Genomic DNA, 15,469 nt, shown 5'->3' with positions numbered 1-15,469 from the left:
TCAGGCCTCGTACACACGACAGAGTTTCTCGGCAGAATTCGGCGAGAAACTCGGTCAGCGCCTGATTCTGCCGAGAAACTCTGTCGTCTGTACACTTTCGGCCCGATGGAGCCGCCGAGGAACTCGTCGAGGAAATAGAGAACATGTTCTCTATTTCCTCGTTGTTCTATGGGAGCTCTCGGCCCGCCGAGCTCCTCGGCGGCTTCAGGGCTGAACTGGCCGAGGAACTCGATGTGTTTGGCACGTCGAGTTCCTCGGCCGTGTGTACGGGGCCTAAGAAGTGTGGGAATTGTAAGGAAAAACTCCCTAAATCCTATACTAAACCCATCTTCTACAAATGTATAAATAATTTGTCAGGAAAGGAGGCTGCAACAATGATGAAGAGTTTTCTTGCATCCATGCAATCGGAAATGCTAGCAACAGTTGAAGCTTTCCGAGAGGCAGCTGGGCAGTCAGTACAGACTGATACAGAGGAACTTACCCCCAAGGAGGGCACTTCTTCCCAAGAAAGTCTATTCGCTAAGGGTCCAAGTGCCTTCTTCACACCTACACCTATACCCCCTCGTGGTCAGGCAGAGGATGAAGAAAGTGACGTAGTGAGTCTGACCAGGTCTAGACACAGCTCAGGGGAGGCAGACAGACTCCATTAGTCAGTCTTAGGAAGACATACAACTAAGGAGACACCTCTTTGCTGTAGAAGACCTTGAGAGTCTCCTCCAGGCCATTTATGCCACAGAGGAAATTCCCGAGACCCCTAAACCAACCTCGGTACAGGATAAAGTTTATAGGCGTCTAGGTGACACCCAGTCTAGGGTATTCCCTCTACACCGCTCCCTTAAGGAATTAGTCCTACAGGAATGGAGAGATCCTGAAAGGAGAATGGTCAAACAAAAGACCTGGAAAAGAAGGTTTCCCTTTTCCCAGGAGGACGAGGAAGTCTTTTTTTTTTAAGCTTCCTAGACTTGATGCGGCTTTGTCGCAAGTCACAAAATTGTCTGATCTCTCCTTTGAGGATGCAGGAAGTATCAAAGACTTGATGGACCGCAAAGCAGAATCTCTCCTTAGGAAGGCTTGGGAAGCTAATTCAGCAGCCTTAGCAGCAGCATGTGTAGCCAGGAACACCGATATCTGGGTGGAAACACTCACCGAGCATCTGGCTCAGAACTCGGAGGCTGAGAAGGTGGTAGAGTCCCTAACAGTCATCAGGAAGGCTATTGCCTACCTGGCGGATGCAGCAATTGAATCTGCAAGAGCATCAGCCAAAATAGCTCTCCTAGCTGAGTTAACCAAGGCTGCTATCTGGATCAAGGCCTGGGAGGGGGATGCGACATCTAAAGGTAAACTGTGTGGCATCCCCTTTCAGGGTTCTCCTCTGTTTGGAAAAGGCCTAGATGATGTCCTGGCTAGGTCATCAGAAAAAGGCAAAAAGTTTCCGGTGAAACCTAAAAAAGGTTTCAGAAAGACTTTGAGGCCCCCAGGGGCAAGCTAAACAGAAAAACAAAAAGGAACCCTTCAGGCGTTGGAACTTTGGTAAAGGGAATAAAAAGAACAACTTGCTTTTCCCTTCTCCCTAAGCCAGTGACAGTCTAAGTGACGCCAAGATCAGAGTGGGGGGGGGGGGTCGGCTGTCCCAGTTCTTACCTCAGTGGGTAAAGATGTCGAACAGCCCTTACATTTGCCAAATTGTTCAAGAGGGCTACCGTCTAGAATTCTTGGCAACACCCCCCTCTAGGATCACCCTCACACATCTTCCCAGGGATACCCTAAAAAGATCTGCTCTTTTGGAAGGGATACAGGAGCTAGCCAAACAGCTAGTGATAGTACCAGTACCGAAAGATCAACAGTGCCAGGGATTTTATTCCCACGTATTTGTAGTCCGCAAGCCGTCTGGGAAATACCGCCTAATAGTAAACTTAAGAAACCTGAACAAGTTTCTGCCATACAAAAAGTTTACTATGGAAAGTATCTATTCGGTAAGGAAGAACCTCATGAAGGAGGCCTTCTTGGTGACTCTAGATCTCAAAGATGCCTACCTTCATGTGCCGATTCACGTAGATCATCAGGCTTTCCTAAGGTTTTCTATAGTGATGGAAGGGGAAACCCTCCATTGGCAGTTCAGGGCACTCCCATTCGGGCTAACTTCCAGCCCAAGGATGTTTGCAAAAATCCTAGCGGAAGCAGTGGCTTTTCTGCACCTTCAGGGTATATCTCTTATACCCTATCTGGACGTACAAAGCAGTGTCAGTCCTGAAGAGTTTAGGGTGGATAATAAACACAGAAAAATCCTCCCTCCAACCAGAACAGGTCAAGGCCTTTCTGGGATACATAGTGGACACCAGACAGCAGAGGCTTTTCTTGCCAGAAGACAAAGTGGCAAAACTGGCCTCAGCAGCAGGGGACCTAATAAAAAAAAACCATGGCTCTCCAGAAGAGATGTTCAGAGAGTTTTAGGTCTCATGTCTGCAAGCATACCAGCGGTAGTCTGGGCCCAACTTCATGCCAGGACACGTAATTTATTTTTCCTGTCCTCTTGGGACAGACAGAGAGAGTCCCTAGACCAAAAAATTATGCTCATCCCCCAGGTCCTGGCTTCCCTGGAGTGGTGGACTTTTCACCAAAACCTGAAAGAAGGGCAACCATGGGCTCAGTGGAATCCAGTAAAGATTAGCACGGATGCCAGCTCTTGGGGGTGCCCACCTAGGAAAGAAAAAAGCCCAGGAGCAATGGGACAGCTCACAGGTCATCCAATTACAGGGAGCTCAGAGCGGTGGGGGAAGCCTTAATAGCCTTCCAGGAAGACATCAAGGGCAGAGAAGTCCAAGTAAGCTCCGACAATGCTACAACGGTAGCATACTTGGGTCAGCAGGGAGAGACCAGGTCCAATCCTCTACTAGAACTATCCTAGGAAATCTTGGAGTGGGCAGAAGGGAGAGTTCTCTCCATCTCAGCCATACACATAAAAGGGACGCGCAATATAGAAGCAGACTTCCTCAGCCGTCAGCAGTTGAAGCAGGAGGAATGGGAACTGAACCCGGAGGTATTTCAAACCCTGGTACAGTGCTTCGGAAATCCAGAAATAGATTTGTTTCCCAACCGTCAAAACAGGAATGTAAAAAGGTATTTCTCGATTTCCCAGGAACTACAGTCAGAGGGTCTGGATGCACTATCCCAGGCCTGGCATTTCAGGCTGGCTTACGCCTTCCCGCCTGTGATGCTTATTCCGCGGGTCCTTCAGATGCTCAGCAGGTCTCCCGGACAGATTCTTCTGATAGCCCCGTGGTGGCCAAGGAGAACTTGGTTTGCAAACCTAAGGTCCATGGCGGTAGTAGAACCGCTAAAGCTTCCGTACAGGGCAGATCTCCTCAGGCAGGGCCCAGTACTTCATCCAAAGCCGGAATTCTTTCAGCTGGCAGCTTGATTAGTGAGCGCCAGATTTTGAAGCGTAAGGGCTGCTCAGAGAAGGTCATTAGTACGCTTCTCCTGAGCAGAAAACCAGTAACTAGAAAAATGTATTAAAAAATTTGGAAGACCTTCTATTCCTGGGGTAAGGATAGACAGGTCACTTCAACCTCTATCCCAGTTATCCTGGACTTCCTCCAGGAGAGGGTAGACCTGGGGTTGAAAGTTAGTACCCTTAGGGTCCAGGTAGCAGCCCTCTCAGTCTATCTCGATCGAAGATTGGCTAAAGAGGACCTCATTAAACGTTTTTTTTGTTAGCGAGAGAGAGTTTCTCCAGTCCAAAAATATCGTTGTCCGCGCGGTCCTGCGATGTGGCTCCTTTTTTTTGCGCTATAAACAAACAGAGCGACATTTTTGAAAAAAACAATATTTTTTACTCTTTGCTATAATAAATATCCCCCAAAAAAGACCATTGTCATTTTCACAGCAAACAGTGCTATAAAAATGCATTGATTATTGTGAAAATGACAATTGCAGTTTAGGAGTTAACCACTAGGGGGCGCTGTAGGGGTTAAGTGTGACCTCGTGTGTGTTTCTAACTGTAGGGGGGCCGGACTTGTGACGTCACTGATCGTCTGTTCCCTGATATAGGGAAAGACTATCAATGACACTGCCAATGTGAAGAACAGGGAAGGTGTGTTTACACACACCTCTCCCCTTTCTACAGCTCCTGTGACCAATTGCGAGACTCTGGCAGCGATCGGGTCTGTGGGTCCCGCGGCCGAGAAGCTGGGCACCTAAAGAGGAGGTGCAGGTACGTGCTTGTGCCCAGCCGTGCCATTCTGCCAACGTATATCGGCGTTAGGCGGTCCTTAAGTGGTTAATAAATTTTAAAGCGGTAATAAACCCCAAACCAAAATGTAATATACTGCAGCTTACCAATCATTAAATGTGGTGGCTGCAGTAGTTTTCTTTTATGCTTTTCCCCCTCCCTCCCCTTTCACCTGGTGATCTGGCCAGTAACACACCTGGAGTGCCCCCGCTCTGCATGATTGACCACAAGGTTTACCATTCAACAGCAGCATTATTAGTCACGGAGGTATTAGATGAACTAGTAGCAGATTTAGATAAACTAACAACTACCAAACTCCAGCTAATGCTTTATGATCAGTTACAGCAGTTTTTTGGGGGACAAAGGTTTTACGTAAATATAATCCGATCATTGTAAGCACCCCTTCTAGTGTTAAATGGTTTGTTTCTTCCCTGTATTTGAGAAATTCTGCTGGACTTGCATCCTGGATCACTATAAAATAGAAGACAGTCTAAAAAAAAAAGACAATTAATGCTGTTTACTACCACTTTTAAACTGACAAGTATTTACAGCACTTCACTTTAACCACTTGCCGGCCATCGGTTTTATTACGCGAATCACCGTAGGTGTACATCTCTTCGTGCAAAAGATACAGTGGGCGTGTGGCTGGCAGCCGTGATGTCCGCTGGCCATCCGCAATCGCTCCAGAGAGCCAGAACGGGGATCTGTCAATGTAAACAAACAGATCCCAATTCTGTCAACGGAGTACAGAGTGATCGTCTGTTCCTAGAGATTAGGAACAGTGATCTCCCTGTACTCCTTGTCAGTCCACTCCCCCGAGGAAACACATTTAACCCAATGATTTCCCCCCAGTGTTTACCCCTTCGCTGCTAGTGTCATTTATACAGTAATCAGTGCATTTTTTATAGCACTAATTGCTGTATAAATGTCAGTGGTCAAAAAAATAAGTAAAAAAAAGTGTTCCGATCTGTCCACCGCAATGTCGCACTCCCACAAAACAATTGCTGATCACCGCCATTACTAGGGGGAAAAAAAGCCATAAATATATCCCTTTTGTAGACTGTATACATTTTGCACAAACCAATCAATATACGCTTATTGGGATTTTTTTTTTACCAAAAATATGTAGCAGAATGAATACATTTTTTTTATAGATTTTTTTGGGGATATTTATTATAGCAAAAATTAAAACAATTTTTTTTCAATTGTTTATAGCGCAAAAAATTAAAGCCGCAGAGGTGATCAAATATCACCAAATAAAGCTCTATGTGGGGGGGGGGGTTTAATTTTGTCTGGGTACGTCGTGGCACAACTGCGCAATTGTCAGTTAAAGCGAGGCAGGGCTAAATTGCAAAACAATGGCCTGGACATTAAGGGGGTAAATAAAACCTTCTGGGGCTGGAGTGGTTAATACAGGAAGATACAGCAAAAGGGAATGCAGAATTGGGTTAGGAGTCTATTCTCTTCTCCCAAAGCTGGAATTAAGATAAATTAAAATACTCTCAGAGCCCTTTTCCATTAAGAATGGAACACGCCAGGGATGCCCATTGTCTCCGATTATCTTTATTTTGACACTGGAGCCATTTCTCAGAACAATAAGGGCCAATTCAGACATTGGAGGTATCAGAGTGAAGGGAAGGGAACAAAGTGGCCGCATTTGCGGACGACCTGTTTTTTATAACCCGCCCAGCTCTTTCTTTGCCGCCATTAATGGCTGAAATTACCAAGTATGGAAGATTGTCTAATTTTTTTGCTTTTAGATGGACATATTCTCATATAAGTTACATCTCAGGACAAAAATACCCAATAGATTAAATAGGATATTTGAATTGAATTTTGTGCCCCTGGTCCGACAGATTAAATTAGATCTACAGAAATGGGATAAGGAGGTGTTTACGTGGTTTGGTAGAATCAACATAATCAAAATGAATGTAATGTCAAGATTACTATACCTATTACAGACCTTGCCTATTAAGATCCCGGTGGGATACCTGAGAGAGGTGAGAGTAAGACTGGCAAGGTTTGTATGGGCCGGAAAACCCACTAGAATTTGCAGAGATATTTTGATCTTACCAAAAGAAAGAGGTGGGGTAGGGCTTCCGACCCAGAGGGGTATTATGAGGCAATACATCTAGCAAGAGTGTTGGACTGGTGTGCACATCAAAAAGAAAAACCATGGGAACACATGGAACAAGCAATAGTGGAGGTACACCTGGAGGGATTCATTTGGCTAAAAAACACGATAATACCGCAAGCAGCAAAGCAATATCCGACAGTAGGAGCGACACTTAGGGTAGTTAAAGGATACTTAAAAAAGTTGAGACATCTAACTTGTTGAACCCGATGACTCCTATCCTGGGTAATCCAGAGTTTGAAATGGGACTAAAGGATAAAAGTTTTATGACTCTAAATCGACAGGGTAAAAATAGACTGATACATTTCACGGTAGACAATCAAGTAATGTCTAGAGAAGAGTTGGACTGTGAGTTTGGAGAAAGTTTAGACTTTTTCAGGAGAATGCAGTTAAATGCATTTCTCAGATTAATCTCTATGCGAACTAGAGAAATAACCACACCATCTAAGTTTGAAAACCTATGCTTGAAAGGAGAGTCAGTGAGACATGCAATATTGGCATTATATACTATGGTGATCGAGTTGAAGGCCCCACAGAACCTCGGTTACATACAGGCATGGGAAAGAGAGATGGGGGTCACTTTTTCAGAAGCACAAAAAAAATAAGATCTGTAGGTATACACATAAGGTGTCAATAGCAACGAGGTACCAAGAGGGAAGCTATAAGATTTTGAGCAGGTGGTATAGAACTCCAGAAATATTGAAATCGGATATATCCACAGACCTCTAATCTCTGTTGGCGGTGTCAAGAGACTGTAGGCACTATGATACACATTTTTTAGGAATGTTCAAAAGTAAGGAATTTCTGGCAAATGGTATTAGAAACAATAGAAGAAATTATAGATGTGTCACTTGGAGATAATCCAGCTGCCTTCCTTGCTCTTTGATATCCCTCTATCAGCGGAAAAGTTTAAAAATTCATTGCTGAGACAAAAGCATGCATTCCAGCTCTCTGGAAAAGTAATGTTTCTCCAAGCAAAGCAAAAGGATGGCAAAAATAGCGGAAGTACAACTAATGGAAAACCTTACTATGAGTTTGAAAGAGCAGGAAGACAAGCATCGGCAGATATGGGCTCCATACATCGCATACAGGGAGCGGACAGGATGAGGAGAGGAGAGAGGGTGGAGGGAGAGACCAACAGGAAGGAAAGAGCCAAGAAAGGGAAGAGGGGAGGAGACGGAGGGGGAGGGGTGGGGGGAAGTGTTTTTGGCTCCTTTTTTTTTTATGTTTTCTAATCTAAAGATTAAACCGATATTCTCGGTTTATTTCTTTCTTGGGGGGAGGGAAGTACGTAGTGGAAGGGTTAGAAGGAGAGCTAAATCACAAGGATATAACTAAGGATAGAGTTAAAATAATAAGGTCATAGATAAAGTAGAAACAGGAGATAGGAGAAATTAAATATGATTAAGAGTAAAATAAGCAGAATATATGCATAAAATGGTTTATTTGTAAAGATGTATGTGTATCTTTGTGGAAAAAAAAAAAACTTTAAAATAAAAGAATTGAAAAGGAAGATACAGCAAATGGCAAAGTTCACATCAATAGGATTACTGCACAGATCTGAAGAAAATACACAAAACATTAAAACCCAAATATACACTTGCCTTTTGTATTTAGACAATATGGGGCAGATCCACAAAGCGAGTACGCCGGCGTACTTTCAAATTTCCCGCGTCGTATCTTTGTTTTGAATCCTCAAAACAAGATACGACGGCATCTGGGTTAGATCCGACAGGCGTACGTCTTCGGATCTAAGATGCAATTCTTCGGCGTTCCGCTGGGTGGCGTTCCTGTCGTTTTCCGCGTCGAGTATGCAAATTAGCTATTTCCGACGATCCACGAGCAGCCGTCGCATTTTTTTACGTCGTCTCTAGTCGGCTTTTTTCGGCGTATAGTTAAAGCTGGTATTTGGTGGCGTACTCAATGTTAAGTATGGCCGTCGTTCCCGTGTATAATTTAAAAATTATTTTTTTTCGTTTGCGCAAGTCGTCCGTGAATCGGGCTGGACGTAATTTACGTCCACGTCACAAAAATTGACGTCCTTGCAACGTCATTTAGCGCAATGCACGGTGGGAAATTTAGGAACGGAGTATGCTCAGTTCGTTCGGCGCGGGGACGCGCTTCATTTAAATGAAACATGCCCCCTACTCGCCGCATTTGAATTCCGCGTCGTTACGCCGCTTACGCCACCGTAACTTACGGCGCAAATTCTTTATGGATTCGAACCAAAGCCAGGTAAGGTACGGTGGCGTAGCGTATCTCAGATACGATGCGCCGGGCAGATCTTTGTGGATCTGCCCCTATGTTCACATCTTGGACTTGAGCTTATAGAACAGGATAGGTGAAAAAAAAGAGATTTTTAATACAGCTTACCTGTAAAATCTTTTTCTTGGAGTACATCACGGGACACAGAGCGGCATTCATTACTATATGGGTTATATGGAGTACCTTCAGGTGTAGACACTGGCAATCTCAAACAGGAAATGCCCCTCCCTATATAACCCCCTCCCATAGGAGGAGTACCTCAGTTTTGTAGCAAGCAGTATGCCTCCCAAAATGGTCCTCAAAAAAGAGGGGTGGGAGCTCTGTGTCCCGTGATGTACTCCAAGAAAAAGATTTTACAGGTAAGCTGTATTAAAAATCTCTTTTTCTTTATCGTACATCACGGGACACAGAGCGGCATTCATTACTATATGGGATGTCCCAAAGCAATGCTTACAATGAGGGGAGGGAGAACATCTCCAAGACAAAAGGATTTAATTTAGAGATATACTCAAATCATAATAAATCCAACTTAGTTGAGAAAAATAATTTTAAATTTTAAATTTAACTCAAACAAGAGGAGCCCCCGGAATCCGAGGGTCTCAAACTGCAGCCTGCAGCACTGCCTGCCCGAAGGCAGTATCAGTATTCCTTCTTACGTCCAACTTGTAGAATTTTGTAAACGTGTGGACAGAAGACCAGGTTGCCGCCTTGCAAACTTGAGCCATAGAGATCTGGTGGTGTGCTGCCCAGGAGGCGCCCATGGCTCTAGTAGAATGAGCCTTTAATGATACTGGAGGAGGCAACCCTTTCAAGCCGTAGGCCTGAGTGATTAATTGCTTAATCCACCTAGAAATGGTGGACTTTGCAGCTGCCTGCCCCTTCTTGGGCCCATCCGGTAGAATGAACAGCACATCTGTTTTCCGGATCTTCTTTGTAGCTTTAAGATAGGCCTTCATGGCCCTGACAATATCCAAGGTATGCAGCAACCCTTCCTTTCTGGAAGTAGGTTTAGGGAAGAAGGATGGTAATACCAAATCCTGGTTCAAATGAAAACTGGATATGACCTTCGGTAGGAAGGAAGGATGAGGGCGGAGAACGACCCTGTCCTTATGAAAAACAAGATATGGTTCCTTACAGGATAAGGCTGCCAGCTCCGAAACTCTTCTTGCGGAAACTATGGCAACCAAAAATACTAACTTCCTTGTCAGTAGAACCAAAGGAATATCAGCCAACGGCTCAAACGGTTGTTTCTGTAAACTTGACAGAACAAGATTTAAATCCCACGGACAAAGCGGGGATTTAACTGGAGGTCTAATACGTAAGACCCCTTGAAGGAAGGTCTTAACCAGCGAGTGGGTGGCCAGCGGCCGCTGAAACCACACTGACAGAGCAGAAATCTGTCCTTTGATTGTGCTTAATGCCAATCCTTTATCCACTCCTAGCTGGAGAAAACTTAATACTCTATCGATGGTAAATTTGCGAGAAAGCCATCGCTTGGACTCACACCAGCCTACATAGGCCTTCCAGACCCTGTAATAAATCACCCTAGAGACCGGTTTCCTGGCTCTGATTAGGGTAGAGATTACTTTCTGGAGACAGACCTCTACCCCTGAGAATCAGGGATTCAGCTTCCAGGCCGTCAAATTTAGATGCCGTAAGGCAGGGTGGAGGATCGGACCTTGCGATAGCAGGTCTGGCCGTAGAGGAAGAGTCCACGGGTCTCCCACTACCATCCTTAAGATTAGTGAGTACCATGCCCTTCTGGGCCATGCTGGAGCTACCAGGATGACTGGTATGTGCTCCACCCGGATCCTGCGCAGCAGGCGGGGTAGTAACTGGAGCGGGGGAAACGCATAAAGAAGTTTGAACTGATGCCAAGGGCAAACCAACGCATCGGTTCCGCAGGCCATCGGATCCCTTGAGCGGGATATGAACCTGTCTAGTTTCTTGTTGAGTCTCGATGCCATGATATCCACGTCCGGCACTCCCCATCTTTGGCAGAGTGCTTGAAAGACTTGTGGATGCAGAGACCATTCCCCCGGCCATAGAGTCTGGCGGCTTAAGAAGTCCGCCTGAAAGTTGTCCACTCCTGGAATGAATATTGCCGATATGCAGGGCACATGAGCCTCTGCCCATAGGAGAATCAAGCTCACCTCTCTCTGAGCGGCTTGACTCCTGGTTCCCCCTTGGTGATTTATGTATGCCACGGCCGTGGCATTGTCTGATTGAATTCTCACCGGGAACCCCTGCAATTTTGACGTCCAAGCCCTGAGGGCTAGTCGAGCAGCTCTGAGCTCCAAGATGTTGATGGGCAACTGCTTCTCTGGCTTTGCCCAAGTACCTTGGCGAGTGCAACCATCCAAAATTGCTCCCCAGCCCGTCAGGCTGGCGTCTGTGGTCACTATCTTCCAAGCCACTGGGCTGAAAGACTTCCCCTTCAGTAGATTCTGAGGGTCTAACCACCAACACAGACTTTGTCGGACTCTTGATGAGAGCGGCAACGGGATATCCAAGGCCTGTGGCCTTCTGCTCCATGCTGACAGGATGGCTGCCTGTAGTATGCGAGTGTGGCTCTGGGCGTATGGTACCGCCTCGAATGTGGCCACCATCTTGCCTAGTAACCTCATACATAGGCGAATAGTCGGTTCTTTCTTGCTTAGAACCAGTAGGATTAATTCCTTGATGGCTTTTACCTTCCTCAGAGGTAGGAACACTCCTTGTTGTTCTGTGTCTAATCTCATGCCGAGATATTCCAACTGCCTTGTGGGCTGGAAAGCTGACTTTTCTCGATTTAGGACCCAGCCGAACCTCTCGAGGTATTGGACCGTGAGGGCCACTGCTCGCTCCAAGCCGGGAGACGAGTGGTCTATGACTAGGAGGTCGTCCAGGTATGCTAGGATCGTGACCCCTTGGATCCTTAGCTTGGCTAGGATCGGAGCTAGGACCTTCGTGAACACCCGGGGGGCCGTAGCCAACCCGAAGGGAAGCGCCACGAATTGGAAGTGACGCGAAGCCACCATGAAGCGTAGATATCTTTGATGTGGCTGATAAATTGGAACATGAAGGTAGGCATCCTTTATGTCTATGGACGCCATGAAGTCGTCCTTCTGGAGTGTGGCAGCTGCTGACCGCACGGATTCCATCCGAAATGAGCGGATCTTTAGATATGCATTTACCATCTTTAGGTCCAAAATTGGCCTGACATCTCCATTGGATTTTGGGATGATGAATAGGTTGGAGTAGAAACCCAGCCCCTGTTCCAGGACTGGTACCTCTACTATTACTTCCTGGGAAAGTAGATGATCTAATGCCGATCTTAATGCGGCTCCCTTTTCCGGATCGTTTGGAATCCTCGACTTCTGGAAATGAGGAGGAGGAAACCTTAGGAAATCTAATTTGTAGCCTGTGGCCACGGAAGACCGTACCCACTCGTCGGGAATGCTGGCTTCCCAAATCTCTGAAAAGAGTCGCAGCCTTCCCCCCACCTTCGTGGGTGGGGGCGCCCCTTCATAAGGTTGGCTTGGGGGCTGGTTTTGCTGGTTTGCGAAACCATTGCCTTTTGCCTCTAACAGCCTGTCCTTGTGATTTGCTGTTGAAGCCGAAGTTTGCTTTTGCAGGAGGCCGTCGATACTGCTTGGCATTAGAGGGCCCCTGCCCAGGGGAATACTGTCGTTTAAACGCAGGTCCCTGAACCTTCTTCTTAGTTGGCAAGAGAGTACTCTTGCCGTTTGAAATGGTCTGAATGTATTTATCTAGGTCTTCTCCGAAGAGTCGTCCTCCATGGAAGGGGAACCCTACCAGGAGCTTCTTGCATGGGGGCTCAGCCTCCCAGCTTTTTAACCATAAGAGTCTTCTCATATGGATAAGGGATAACGATAAACGTGACGCTTGCTGGATAGAATCCTTGATTGCGTCTACCGTAAAACATATGGCCTTAGGGACATCCGAAAATTTTTCTGCCTGCTGGGCCGGAATAAGTTTAAGCATCTGCTTAAATTGATCCGATAATGCTTGAGCGACCCCAATCGCAGCCACAGCTGGCTGTACTACTGCCCCTGCAGTAGTGTAGGAGTTCTTAAATATTGCTTCCAAGCGCTTATCAACTGGATCCTTGAACACCTGTATGTTTTCTACAGGGCATGTTAACGATCTGTTAACACATGAGATGGCTGCGTCCACTGCAGGAGTAGCCCATCTTTTGGAAAATTTTTCTTCCATAGGATATAGGACAGAGAACCTTTTAGGTGGTAAGAAGATCTTATCTGGCTTGTTCCAATCTTGGAACAAAATTCCCTCTAATAGAGGATGGATCGGAAACACAGCATTGCTTTGAGGCGCCCTCAGTGAGCCCAAAGCTGAAACCGTCGATACCTGGAGATCTGGTACTGGCAAGTTGAATGCCCTATGGACCAAGTCCGACAATCCTTGAATCCACCAGCTCTCCCTCAGGGAGACTGCCCCAGACTCCTCTGTATCCGGATCTTCGATCCCTGAACCTACTTGGTCCTTGTCCAAGAGGTCGTCCAATTCCCCTGAGGAAAGGACCTCCTCTTCTGAGGGTCCGCGCTCGGGCGACGGAGATCTATTCCGCTTACTGCCCCGCATTGCGGCTATCATTTTACCCATGCTTTTCTGCATCTCTTTTAAAGAGGTGAGTAATACCTCCTCCGTGACCATCTTAGGGTTGGACTGACCCGCGTCAGCTCCAGCCCCAGATCCCGATGGCCCCAAGGCTCCCTGTGGGGAAAGCAGCGGCATAGCTTTGTCCGAGACCTCAGACTCTCTGGGGGAATCCCCACCTCTTGTACCCTCTGACCCGGATGCCATGGTACAATACCGAGGTACACCTGCTACCTATTGGTATTTGGAACTATAAAAGTTAATTGCCCAAACACCTGTTTGGGGGATAAAAAATGCTTCCTCTCCCCTAGATGACTTTTTTTTTTTTTTTTTCGTTTTTGTTTCAAATCCAGGAAAGAAAAAACATTCTGTCCCCCTGAGTAGTATTGCAAAGAAAAACTATGAGATGGAAAAGAAACAGCCTATTTCTAGGCTTGAAAAAACAGTCCTCTGAAGACTGCAATATCCTTTCTGGCCACTGTGTGTCCTCGGCGCCCCGTGCTGCCGCTCTGGTCTTTCTCCTCAGTTCCAAAGTATTGAATGGAACAAACAAGGAAGGGCCGCCCCTTCCTTAAGCCACTGACCCGCCCTTCCCCCCCCAGCAATCTCAAACAGGAAATGCCCCTCCCGACAGGGGGGGGGTTTGGGAGGAAGGGACCTCTCTGTTCCAGCAAACTGCAGCCTGCAGCCTGGAACCATGAGGAGGTCAGCGTTTTGCCTGCTTTGCAGGCTCTGAGGAGGAAGACTGAATGGAGCATCGCCTGGAGGCTTGCAGGTAAGCACAGCTCTCTGACACACACATATATTTTTATATAACACAGGCCCCACTCAATGCTTTTCCAACACTACAAGGGAGGTCACATCTTATGGGGAATAATACATAGAGAGCCATCCTATCTTTATGATATGTGACTAGTTTGCCAGATGCAGTGCATAACTTTAGGCATGTCCCCTGTGACCCCCCAGAAAAAAACCTGCTAAGAACCAAGTTCCGCAAGTTTTCCCCTCACTTACCTGCTCCATGCCGCAGGACTTTGCCAAGCAAGAGGCCCAATCTTCCCCCATCTCCGTGGGGCTGTCTAGACCTTCAGGCCCTGGGTTCCTATGAAGGATCCACTGTCCTGGGCCCATATAGCACCCTGGCAACAGAAAACATTAGGCACCCAAAGGTTTCTAAGTTCTGGGCCCAGGGTCCAGCTCTCTAAAAAGAAAAGCATTATGGGCTATACCCCAAGGGTTTGGGGTCCGGTTACTGACCACTTTAGCGCTGAGGCTTTTTTGGACAGAACCGGTAGCTCACCTAATCCCAAGGATGCGGAGGCAAGCTAAACCATGACTAACACCTAAGACACTGGCGTAAAAACTGAGGTACTCCTCCTATGGGAGGGGGTTATATAGGGAGGGGCATTTCCTGTTTGAGATTGCCAGTGTCTACACCTGAAGGTACTCCATATAACCCATATAGTAATGAATGCCGCTCTGTGTCCCGTGATGTACGATAAAGAAAAATAAATTTTTTGAAGTGCCGAAATTTCACAAACCAAGATCTGCTGAATGCACTCAATAAAACATTAAATGTACATTTAAGTAACTTTTTTTATTATTATTTAATTTACATTAACATTACAATCAAGAGGTAGTATTTTTATGAACACAGAATGAATGGAAAATACCAGCCTTGTAAAAATATTTTTTAAAAAAATGGAAATTTATGTACAGAATACTGCAATTGTACATGCAGTAGGATCAAAGTAGCACAATTTCATCTGTAAAGCCTCTAGAAAGATATGGGTAAAAGACAGGTCAAACATAACAAACGTCTGTGATGCGACTTAAAGTGACTATTACAAATGCTATAAAACAAAAAAAGATTTCATTGTGGAAAGTACACACAAGTTCTTCTGTACATTTATATTAACAATGTCTGCTTTCAACAGACAGACATTTATAGGTATATACAAAGACAGACACAAAGCATGTTAGCTTGTCTATTGATAAATACCAAAACGTGCTACACACCCCTGAGATGTCAGTAAGCAAGGAGACTCACCAAAAGGCACAACACAGCTTATAGCTTGAGTGCATTACAGGGACAATCTTTTTGCCAACTCTTGCTAGGTCTTTATTTTTAGATGTATCTTACATTAAACCCGCATTTTTTTTAGTGTTGGACAGAGTAGGAAATTGTTGCTGCTTTCGTCAGGCTTTCAGTATTGTAA

The sequence above is a fragment of the Rana temporaria genome, chromosome 5 (genome assembly GCF_905171775.1).
Source record: "Rana temporaria chromosome 5, aRanTem1.1, whole genome shotgun sequence".
Classification (NCBI taxonomy): Eukaryota; Metazoa; Chordata; class Amphibia; order Anura; family Ranidae; genus Rana; species Rana temporaria.
This window is presented reverse-complemented; position numbering follows the sequence as displayed.